Source organism: Lissotriton vulgaris, chromosome 2_1 (assembly GCF_964263255.1).
Source record: "Lissotriton vulgaris chromosome 2_1, aLisVul1.2, whole genome shotgun sequence".
Lineage (NCBI taxonomy): Eukaryota > Metazoa > Chordata > Amphibia > Caudata > Salamandridae > Lissotriton > Lissotriton vulgaris.
In genome coordinates, this window is record NC_141687.1 from 1977324113 (window position 1) to 1977336880 (window position 12768).

Consider the following 12768-nt stretch of genomic DNA (forward strand, 5'->3'; position numbering starts at 1 on the left):
GAATCCCTTGAAAGTGAAATTGGAGTTCTTGAAAGTAAGCATCTGAGGTTAAGAGACGATATGACCCTCTATGCCCTGGCAAATAAAAAATATGAACTCAATAAAATAATAAGTGAAAGGGCCGGAGTTTGGCTAGACAAAGGTAGGAGATTTAAGATTTGTGAATCCAATAAAGCGGGAAAGAGTCTCGCTTCATATTTGAAATTCAAAGTACAAAAGAACTGTATTAACATCCTTAAGGACGCCTCAGGGAACTCACATTCTGAGCCAGACAAGATAGCTGAGGTATTTAGGGTATTCTATGAGGATCTCTATGCAAAAAATACGAAGGTGGAGGAAGATAAAATTAAGAGTTATTTGGATGAGTGTGATCTTCCAAGATTGTCTGCTGAGGATCAGATTGGTCTAAATGGCCCGATAAGTGCTGAGGAAGTGGAAGGTGCGATTAAAAAATTAAAAACAGGGAAGGCACCAGGCCCGGATGGCTTTACAGCAAGATTCTATAAAACATTCCCCACGATATTATCTGGGCCCTTGCTTAACCTGTTCCATGAAATAAATAGTTCTGGGGAAGTAAAGGGCACTCTGGCGGAGGCAACAATTGCAGTACTCCCTAAGGAAGGTAAAGACCCTTCGCTCCCAAAAAACTACAGGCCGATTTCGCTAATTAACATTGACTGTAAGATTCTAGCTATGATACTTTCAGCACGTCTTCAAAAGGTGCTCCCACAACTAGTTCATCCATCTCAAGCGGGCTTTCTAAAGCATACGTTGTCCAGTGATAACACACGGATTTTGGCCCATGTGTTGGAAAAAGCTAAACTTCTAGAAACCCCTACAGTGGCAATAACGTTAGATGCAGAAAAAGCCTTCGATAAGGTTGCCTGGGCCTTTCTGGAAGCAGTCCTCAATAAATTTAGCCTGGGGGAAACATTTACACGGCTAGTTATGTCACTTTATTGCTGCCCCTCGGCACGAGTCAGGGCGGGTGGAGCATTTTCGTCCTCCTTTTGCTTAAAACAAGGTACGAGGCAAGGGTGCCCTCTATCACCCTCTTTATTTTTATTGGCAATCGAACCGTTCTTACATCATATAAGGAAAGACCCTAAAATTGCAGGTATACCGTTTGGGGACTGCACGGTCAAACTGACAGCGTATGCGGATGATGTACTTATCCTATCTGAAAAGGCGGATGAAGCAGTATCTGCACTTATGACGGACATTGAAAAATTTTCGAAGGTATCGGGCTACAAGCTCAATAAAGACAAAACAGAGGTCAAACTGCTAAACAATAAAGGTGACAAGGGGATCTTGGGGGACTCTGGTCTTACATGGCAGCCCAAATGCTTTAAGTACCTAGGGTTGGACTTCGATAAGGATTTAATTTCCACCCTAAAAATAAATGAGGAATCGACGTTGAAAAAAATATCTACCCTTCTAGAAAGTTGGTCCCCTAAATTCCTTTCTTGGTGGGGCAGGGCTGAAACACTCAAAATGATGTCGACCCCCTTAGTTAACTACCTGGCCAGTATGCTCCCTATGACGTTCTCTAATACTTTTGTCTCGAAAATAGACCAGCTGTTTGGTAACTTCCTGTGGCGGGGCAAGAAGGCCAGGATATCCCTGAAGAAGCTACAACTGGCGAAAGATAAAGGCGGCCTGGGTCTGCCATCGTTCAGGAACTACCAGACAGCCTTTCTTTGTAAGCAAGGTGCTCAATGGTTTATAAAAACATCAACTTACACCCCGGTGTGGATTGACATTGAGAGATCAATAGTGGGCAATGCTCCTCTTGAGTCTTTAATCACCATGGACCTGTCACACTTACCCCACTCAAGATATATATTGTTAAATACCAGAAGGGCCCTCCTTAGACTCGATCAAACACACAAAACCAAATTGACATTTTCTAAATCATCATGTATGTCTCTATGGAGAAACCCCTACCTTAAACACGTAGGTGTGGAACTCTTCTGGGAGTCAAGGTATTAATCTGGCAGGAGATTTGTATGACAATAACAAACCAATCCCGTTCTCAAACTTGCAGGCAAAGTTTGACCTATCACCGATAGACTTCTATAATTTCTTAAAAGTTAAGGCGACGCTAACTAGCCGTAACTTCTCACCCTACACTCCATGGCTGATAACACATCTCCCACGTATTATGCATACAGGTCACTTCGTTTCCAAGGTGTATAAACTGTTACTACCGCTGCCCAATAAATCTCACAGGACTGTTGAAGCGAAATGGGAAGCGGAATCAAACTCCACAGGTATAGAGTTCGATTGGGAATTGATTCATAAGTCAGCATTGACCCACAAAGTATCACCCATCCTATTCCAGACAAAGTATATGCTCATAAATAGGTCGTTCTGGACCCCGGAAAGGCTGTTTAAATGTAATTTGCGTGACTCTCCGGAGTGCTGCAATTGCCAATCAGGGACTGGGGATCTCCCTCACATGCTATTCAACTGTCCCCTACTGGAAGAATATTGGGAGAAAATATTTGTATGCATCCATCATGTATTTAAGATAATGCCAAAGAAGGAATTTGTATATGTCATTCTAGGGGGGCTGGAACCGCGATTAGCAGATGAGCACGATCGCCAACTTTTGGACTTAATGTTGACATTGGCATGTAAGGTTGTTTTATGCAAGTGGAAATGTGCTAAGGAAGTAAATGTCAAGATTTGGCAGGAATGGCTGTCTTTCCTAAGAGGTGCCACGAACCAAGCATTACAGTCCTCTACGTGGTGTCCATCCAATAAGAAATTGTGGAAATCACTTGATAAATCATCCCTCCATTTTGACCCGCCTTGAAGCAAGACGCCCTTGTAATAATACCTTAGATATATGGGTGTGATCCTAGTCTGTATATTAGAACTATTCCCGTTGCATCCACATGTCAAGTGTTAACACCATAATCAATAACCTTGTGACAAGCAAGAGTGATTCTTCTCTTTATTTTTATCATTTGTAGTTTCTGTATTGGTCTGACAACATCTGTAACAACTCACTTTTTGCTGGAAGATTTAATGTAATGTCTTTTGCTTTTGTTTTCTTACCTCAATAAAAATTATTTGAAATAAAAAAAAAAAATTAATCAAATAGATTTGCAGAATGTACTGACTTACAGCATTACATGGATAATCATGAATTAATTAGGACCATCTGCATTTAGTGCTTGTTTGGATGAACCCTAAATCCTAACATTAAATCTCTAAAATGGCATTTTAATATAATGTGGTTAATCATATTTGTTCAGATGTGTTGCAAATGATCGGAAATGGCACGATGGCTTTGCTGCGATGTTCACCCAACTCACCACATCCTTTCCTAAGCCAGGCAGGGAAGTTATTGAGTCTTAAAAGTGTGTCATGAGAAAGAGCGAGATGAGGATAAACCAGCGGATGTAAATGATGCCAAATAAGGCCAAGAACTGATACCTTGTCTGATGCAGCACGGAGAGAAGTAGCTAAGATGGAACTATTGCATTGCTGATAGCCCTGGCATAAATGGTACCCTGCACACATACATGATAACAGATAAAGAGCACCGCACTTGGTATGTTGTACATTAGGTGGAGAGTGTGTGCACGTGAACACAGACCTGATCTTAGTCGCCTTTTGAGGGATCATATTAAAAAAGCGCATCTTTCAATCTATTCAGTTGACACATTAATACATTTAAATACATTTGATGTCATTTGAGCACTTACACCATTCATGGCAAATCTCAAAGCCGCTTTCACTTGGGAGGGGGTTGAATTAACGAAGGCCTGAGACATGTTCACCTCTCTGATAAAAGGGTCGGACAAATGCACAATATATGGATTTGTGATTTTTCTTTGTGGCCAGTCGCACAAGCGGCAATAAGTAGTTCAATGTTTGTATGCTGGCTATTGATGTCGAATTTTGGAGCGGCCGGTGCAGGTAAGAGCAGTGAGGTGGTGAGGCTGTGGGGGGAATTCGACAGACGACAATATAAGGAAAATAAAATAAATAAAACCCATTAACTTGCACTCTCCGCATTACTGATTCCCTTAATGGGATGCATAAAAGGCATGTACTTTAGTCAGAGGGTCTAAAAGATCATTTGAAAGATTCTTTTCGAAGTGTCTTTTTACCATGCAATCTGAATGCATTTTGTTTTTAAATACCCCAGTGTCTACTATTAAAGATTATGGGGGATATTCTCAAGAACGTGCGATAATCATTGCCAAAATCAGTTAATACAATGTTTCATATCGCCGTCTATCGCGGGGAAATAACTCTGTGTTAAAGTCCTATTCACAACACAGTGGTAACATGTGATATTTTCCCGATAATGCATCAAATGTCCGTGATATAGTCTCCGGGACGGCGATAGAAATTTAAACCCCAACGTGAAAAATGTTGCGATGGGCCCAATGACGATACAAAAATCTACGATAATCTTCCCCAGGCCTGCAATTCACACAAGTCAGACAGGAAAAATCACTATAAAAGTAGAAAAAAAATACAAACAAAAGCAAAGCAACTGCAAAGCACAATGGAGGTTTCCAGAGCAAGTATAGAGGACAACCAGAACTCCACAAGCCCCAAGGAGGACCTCAGGGTCAGGGAAGAGCAAGGACAAGAAGAAGAGGAAGACCAATCAATCAATCAATCAATCAATCAACCCATTTATAGAGCGCGCTACTCACCCGTGAGGGTCTCAAGGCTCTGAAGAGGTAGGGGGGTGCTGCTACTGCTCGAAGAGCCAGGTCTTGAGGTGTTTCCTGAAGGAGAGATGGTCCTGGGTAGTTCGTAGGTGTGCGAGGAGGGAGTTCCATGATTTGGCCGCCAGGTAGGAGAAAGATCTTCCTCCGGTGGTGGTTCTGCGAATCCATGGGACGGTGGCGAGGGCGAGGCTGGCCGAGCGGAGCTGGAGGGTGGGCATGTAGAACGTGAGGCAGCTGTTGAGGTATTCGGGGCCCGTGTCGTGGGGTGCTTTGTGCGCGTGGGTGAGGAGCCTGAATGTGATCCTCTTGTTGACGTGGAGCCAGTGCAGGTTTCTCAGGTGGGCAGATATGTGGCTGTGGTGAGGGATGTCGAGGATGAGTCGTGCGGAAGCGTTCTGTATGCGTTGTAGTCGTTTCTGGAGTTTGGCGGTGGTTCCTGCGTATAAGGGTGTTTCCGTAGTCCAGTCTGCTTGTGACGAGGGCCTGGGTGATCGTCTTACTGGTTTCGGTGGGGATCCACCGGAAGATCTTACGGAGCATGCGTAGGGTGTTGAAGCATGATGACGAGACGGCGTTTACTTGCTTGGTCATCGTGAGGAAGGGGTCCAGGATGAATCCCAGGTTGCGTGCGTGATTTGAGGGTGTCGGTGCGGAGCCCAGCGCCTTGGGCCACCAGGAGTCGTCCCAGGCGGAAGGGGATTGTCCAAGGATAAGGACCTCCATCTTGTCTGAGTTCAGCTTCAGGCAGTTGTGCTTCCTCCATTCTGCGACGTCTTTCATTCCTTCCTGTAGGTTGGTTTTGGCGGTGGTTGGGTCTTTGGTGAGGGAGAGTATCAGCTGGGTGTCGTCGGCGTAGGAGATGATGTTGATGTTGTGTTTGCGTGCGATGGCGGCGAGGGGGCTCATGTAGATATTGAAGAGGGTTGGGCTGAGCGAAGATCCTTGGGGCATGCCGCAGATGATCTTGGTGGCTTCTGAGCAGAAGGGAGGGAGGCGGACTCTCTGGGTTCTGTCGGAGAGGAACAAGGTGATCCAGTCCAGGGCTTTTCCTTGGATCCCAGTGGTGAAGAGGTGGGTTATTAGGGTGCGATGGCATATGGTATCAAAAGTTGCCGAGAGGTCCAGGAGGATGAGGGTGGTTGTTTCTCCGTTGTCCATCAGGGTCCTGATGTCGTCGGTGACTGCGATGAGGGCGGTTTCGGTGCTGTGATTAGCTCGGAATCTGGACTGGGATGGGTCAAGCGAGTTGTTTGCCTCGAGGAAAGCAGTCAGCTGTTTATTGACGGTTTTCTCGATGACTTTGGCCGGGAAGAGAAGAAGTAGATGGGGCGGAAGTTCTTCAGGTCATTGGGGTCCGCTGTGGGTTTCTTCAGCAGAGCGTTGATTTCTGCGTGCTTCTAGCTCTCGGGGAAGGTGGCTGATGTGAACGAGCTGTTTATGATGTTCCAGAGATGGGGTGCGATGAAGGTGTCGGCTTTGTTGAAGATGTGATGGGGGCAAGGGTCCTAGGGGGAGCCGGAGAGGATGGAGTTCATGATGTTGGTGATGTCTTCAGAGCTGATGGGGGTCCAGGTGCTGAGGGTGGTGGTGGGGGTCGCTGGTTCGGTGACTGGAGGAGGGGTCTGGGGTCCAAAGCTGTCGTGTATATCTGCGATCTTTTGATGGAAGAACGTGGCGAGGGAGTTGCAGAGTTCAGTCCAGAGGAAAGACAAGGTTCAGTCCGCAGGAAAACAGGATCCTGATAACGGAGGTAATCAACCACTGTTCGTTGAAGTACCGAAAAATAAATTACAACCCAATAGAGCTATACTTACAAATAGCCCCGATACCAATTACCAATAATCAGTCAGTTGGCAGTGTAGAAGGCCCAATCGTTTATTATGACAAACAAACTCTGCCAGAGGAGCTTCTTGCGACCTAACCCCACGAGGTCCGCCAAGAAGGCTGCTGGCACATTATCAACAGATCACATATATACTGTTACATTTCGAAACCGTTACCTAAGAAGGAAAAATACAAGTTGGTACAAGTTGGTGCCGGGGAAAGACCATATATGGGAGACAAAGCCTCCTTAGTTTAGCCCAGCTCGTTATAGCAAGGTCGAGAGGGTGACTCCCTTCTGCTAGCTCCGAGAGAGTCCGTACAGCGCCTCCTGGAATGTGCTTATCCAGCCTACCCCCACCTACAACCTTGACAGGCCTAACGTGCAGAAGCAGCAGTTTGCTACAGTTGTACTATTTCTCAGGAGAACGGCTTGAGCTAAATGTAATGATAGGTTTTCATTAATGCAGTAAGTAGACTAGGCCACAAAATGGCGCCGGTCGAGTCAAGCTGTAATGCCTATGATTAGATGCAAAAACGTGTAATATGGCATATACTAATCCCTAAGTTATTACATATTGTGTGCGTATTAGTGTTTGAATCCCTACATTAGCCTAATAGGTACATCACGCTAATTACTAAAAGCGACTACATGTTTTACTTGGCCTAAATCGAATTCTGGTTCCTCAAACCCTCCTTTTAGCGTGATGTAGCTAACTAAAGGAAGTACTAATCCTGGAAAACTTCCTCATCAATGGCCATTAACTCACGAATCTCCTGTTGGAGCATCTGAGTTTTAGAACGAACAGGAGAAGGGACAAACATGGCTGTCACTTTGGTAGCACAATAGGAGCAACAAGCCGGACCACATTGCATACAAAGGCAGCAAGTAAAGATGATACCAGCTGCTCCAGCTATTATCATCAAAAGCTTCCAACCCCAAGTCGACAGAAGCCCCCAGAACCAGCTAGAGAGGGACCAGGACCCATTCTCAGTGTGCATTTCAGCCGTGATGCGATGCAATTTTTGAATAGCTAAATGAACCGTGGGGGCGGAGTCTGGAATATACACACAGCAGGAGCTGCCGATTACTCGACATGCTCCTCCTCGATCAGCCAAGATTACGTCAAGAACCATCCGGTTCTGGAGCGAAACGAGTCTCGTGGCCTGAAGCTCTACAGTGATATTGGTCATAATATCGGTGGTGATATTGATGACGTTCTCTACTATTCTTGACAATCGTCTTATTTACCTACTATTGAATATTGGCCCCCAGAAAGGGACCAATCCTTTACTAAAGTCTGTAAATTGTTGCAAGGACATGTCAGTCTGGTCAACCTCCGTCATTTCGAGCTGTCTTCGCTGTCTATTGGAAACTACTTTTGTGCGATGAAGTTGGTGTGTTCTATGATAGTCTGATGGTGCTATGTATACAGGGGGGTACAAGAAGGACAGATAGCACTGCCCCGCCCATCCCCGCGGCAACCAAGTGTAAGCATTTTCCCCACAAACAAAGTATACATTTGGTGGTGTCAACAGCGGAGGGCTACTAAATATTTTCATTCTATAAGTATAATTGCAGATACTATTTCCAACTTGAACATGTCCCATTCCCTGCACGCAGAAATCGGAGGAGGTATTCAAAATGGGGACGGGCATAATGCACTCACTAGTGACATTCCTAGCGACAAAATGCTGAAAACACTGAGAATGGTTAAAATTAGCAAAATCATAAAGTTCATCTTTCAACCAAGTACTATTTTCATTAACAGTATACAAATTCATACAAGCATCTGGGTCCAATGACCCTTCCCCTCCATTTCCTGCTGGATCGAATCCCTGGTGTGTCTCAATGTAAGCGAGAATCATGCTATAATCTTTTTCTGAATACTGTTTGAGGTTTTCCACATAATGGTTATACATAGCAGAGAACATTTGAAACCATGATTCACAGCTACCTAAGTAGGATAAGGGCAGAGAAAGAAATAAGTCGTGTTTGTGCATGACTGATGGCAAGAGCCCACAAACCCAACAATCAGTCATATTAGTAGTATTATGGGTTTGGCGGAGCATTTCCACAAATACGTTCTTTGCATAAGTCTGGCGTTGTCTTCCTTTATGTGGTGCTAAGGTGAACATTAAGTGCTCAGGCGGGGCAATGGTAGAGGGCATCATAGCTTGCATAGGATACTTATACTCTAAATATATGAATATACTCATAAAAACAGCGAATATAACTGCTATTACTAACAAAAAGGCTACTTTTACACGCATGGTCCAAGCAGAAAACATTGGCTCATAAAATGGCAAATATCGTGGTGCAATGGGACGCTCTTCTTCAGGTATAATACGACCAAAAGGGTACATTCCTAACTAAAAGTTCAAAATTAAACTCGGACACAGCAGTCCGTCCTGCCAGAGGGTTCTTCTCCCTGTCTCCGTCAGAGTCTCACAGGCAGACTCCTATCGCTTATCTTAAGAAAACAAAACGTCGTTGTCAAAGGAATCCAATGCACAACCTGGCCGTTTACATATGTCAGTTTTTCTTTCTGAACAGAGCACAACAACAGAGTTCCACCTCTCAACGGGTTCAGTCCAGTGTCCCGCTCAGTACCTCAGACTCGAAATCTAGCAAACCCTTTCTATTCAAGTCTTTCCTTATCTCCTGACAGTGGTGTCTGAGGCACCGTGATGTTTTGTTGGCCGTAGGTCGTATCGCACATGACTCGGAACTTCCTGATCAGAAAATAGCAAAAAAGGTACTTTTCCTTCATCGGAGCCTCTGCTCGCTGGGATATCAATGACAGGATTAAGGGCAATTGCGGATTCAGCTGAGACCAGCTCACCCGATCCCGTCACTCCTTCTTCTTGCCTTTTCTTTGTTTCGCAGGCGTCGGAAAAAAGAACAAATGCAGGGGCTCTCTCAGTTTCCTGGGTCAAAATTCCACCAGAGTGCTGCTGATCATAAGGAAGCGGGAGTGGCAGTCGTTTGAGATGGGAGGCATGAATCCAATGCTTCCTCCCATCCACCTTTACAGCCGTCCGCGTTGCAAGCAGGACTTGGTGAGGTTCAGACCACCTCGGGGCCAAGCTGGTGTCCCACTCGTACTTCTTGACCAGTACCCACTGGCCAGGTTCCAATCGATGTCCGGGGCCCTCTGGCGGAGGCTGCAGTACAGATGCTACCTGCTGATGAATAGAACGGATGTCTTTAGTCAAAGTATACAGGTAATCGATCAACATAGGATATTCAACATCAGTAAAAGACCGTGGCCTAGGTACCCCCCATATGTTAGCTGGTCGCTCAAAGATGACCTCATAGGGAGAGAGGCCAGAACGTGATTGAGGGCTGACTCTTAATGACATGAGGGCCAAGGGTAGGGTGTCAGGCCACTTTAAACCAGTACTCTCTTGAATTTTAGCCATTTTAAGCTTCAAGATCCCATTGTATTTCTCCACTAGCCCTGCTGACTGGGGGTGTCGGGCTGCATGGAATTTCTGCCGTATTTGCAATCCATCACAGATGTGTCTAACAAGGGCCCCATGAAAGTGTCCCCCGTTGTCCGACCAAATCAAACGGGGCAAACCATATCTCGGTATAAATTCCTTGATAAGAGCTTTTGCTGTAGCCAAAGCAGTGTTCTCTTTAGTTGGGTAGGCCTCAACCCATTTACTAAAGGCACAAACCACTACTAAAACGTATTTTAGGTTGTTGACGCGCTCCATGTGGATATAATCCATCTGGAGTACTTCAAACGGTAAAGTCGGGGGTGCAAAACTTCCACTCAAAACACTTTCTGCCTTCCCCGGATTGTGTTGCAAACAGACCATACAGTATTGGACCAAACGGACAGCCGTCCTTTGTATGTTAGAGTTATTCCATACTGGGTCTAACAAAGCACAAATTCAGTTAGCTCCAACATGGGCTGGACTGTGGGCCATAGTTGCAACGGCTTGCACCAACGCATTGGGTAACAGCCATCTTTGCTTTTCCGTCAAATCAACCCAACAGTTATTCTCATCTAATCTACCCACTTCCTTCTCCCACCGCTCTAGTTCAGCTGGAGTGGCTTCCTTCTGTAGTTCTTCCCGCTTTCTATGATATTATCAAACAAGTCAGATTCCTCCACCCATCTTGCAGAAGACGTTACAAACATAGTCGATATTGTAGACTGAGCCGTTTGCTTAGCAACCTGATCCGCAAAAGCATTCCCCTTCGCCCACTTCTTCCACCACTGCCTTATGGGCACTACATTTTATTATGGCTAGCTTTTTGGGCAAGGTTAGGGCATCCAGCAATCGTAACACCAGGGGACCGTTCTGTATTCTCTGACCATGAGAGGTGAGGAAACCCCGCTCCCTCCACAGCCACCCAAAGCTATGGGCTACGCCGAAGGCGTATTGGCTGTCTGTGTAGATGTTAACCTCGAGTCCCTCACTTAATTCACAGGCTCGTAATAATGCCACCAGTTCAGCAGCCTGGGCTGATCGATGGGAAACTCGAGATGTTTCAACTACCGTTTTCAAGGTGGTGATTGCATATGCAGCTGTTGTTGTTCCATCTGCTAACTTGAAGCAAGACCCATCCACATATAACTCCCCCTGAGGGTCAGATAGAGGAATGTCTGTGAGGTCAATCCTACCCTTCGTTTCTTCTTCAGTTCGGAATATGCAATTGTGTACATCATTTGCAATTTCGCTCGAAGGGAGTGGTAGCAATGTGGCAGGGTTTAACGTGGCACATCGCGTAATCGTAATATGTGGAGAAAATAGTGTCAATTCATAACCAGTGAGGCGTGCACTCGTAAGATGCTGTGTCTTAATTTTATTTAGCAATGCATCCACAGCATGTGGCACAATCACTGTTAGGCTGGAATTTAGAACGAGTCCTTCCGACTGCCGGATGGCCACCTCGACAGCTGCTGTGGCCTCAGACAGCTAGGAAGTGCTCTGGCAACATTATCCAATGTGGCCGACAAATAAGCGCAAGGTCTTTGCTTACCACCAAACCCTTGCGTTAACATTGAAAGCGAGCAACCATCGACCTCGTGCACGTATAGTACAAAGGGTTTACAGTATTCAGGAGTACCCAAGACGGGTGCAGAACAAAGGGCAGATTTTAAAGAGTCAAAAGAATGCTGACATTCATCCGTCCAAGGGAGGGGTTCATGCACATCTTTAGTGGTTAAATGCAACAAGGGTTTAGCAAGAAGAGAAAAAATAGGTATCCATTGGCGACAGTAAGAGGTGATGCCAAGAAAAGCACGGACTTCACGTTGGGTGCAAGGGACAGACATGTTAGAGATGGTAGTAATACGCTCAGGAGTCAAACACCTACCCTCCTTCGACAGCAGATGACCTAAGTAGGTCACCTCCTCTCGACAGTATTGAAACTTAGACAGGGACACCTTATTACCTTTCGCCGCCAGATGGTGCAGTAATTTAACAGTGGCATCCTTACAGCCTTCCTCAGTGTCGGATGCTATCAACAAGTCGTCGATGTACTGCAAGAGCACGTTGCCTTCAGGCAAGACTATATCATCCAACAGAGCCTTAAGGGCCTGACTATAGATGCTCGGACTCTCAGTATAGCCTTGAGGTGCACGACAGAATCTGAAGCTTCGGCCAGATAACGAGAAGCCGAAGATCTGCCTGCTATCAGGATGGATAGGGATACAGAAGAAGGCATTCTTCAGATCGATGACCGAAAAATATTGGGCAGTTGGTGGGATCATTGTAAGTATAGTGGTGATGTCAGTCACTACCGGGTACTGTGGTACTACAATCTTATTAACCTCCCGCAGGTCTATCACAAAACGATGTGCATCAATATTCCCCTGTGATCCAGAATCAGGGGATTTCTTCAAAATCAGGAGAATTGGACTATTACAAATATTGGCAGTTGTCTCCTCAACCACCCCGTTATCAATTAAGTCCTGAATGATCGAGAGCAAGGCTCGTTCGCCAGCCGGCGAAATTTGTATTGTGGTATGCGTGGTAATTTTGCACCGGGTTTCAATGTGATATGGAAGGGTGGGATGTCTAATTTACCAACATCCGCAACCCCTGTTGCCCATAGCGCAGTAGGGATACTATCAAACTCGGGGGGAAGAGGCTAATTTTTAGCAAAACATTGTTTCATCTTGTCGGTGTGGGGTTGTATTGTTAAATAAACCCTGTCTGGGGAGCAATATATTTTAGCATTCAAACTTTTCAACATATCCAAACCCAATAAATTCTCACC

At 45.4% G+C, this 12768-nt stretch overlaps 1 pseudogene; it reads right to left on the reverse strand.

Moving 5' to 3' along the window:
• Positions 1 to 7253: 7253 nt before the first annotated feature.
• On the reverse strand, positions 7254 to 8891 carry LOC147733590 (uncharacterized; annotated as a pseudogene).
• Between the last annotated feature and the right edge of the window lie 3877 nt (positions 8892 to 12768).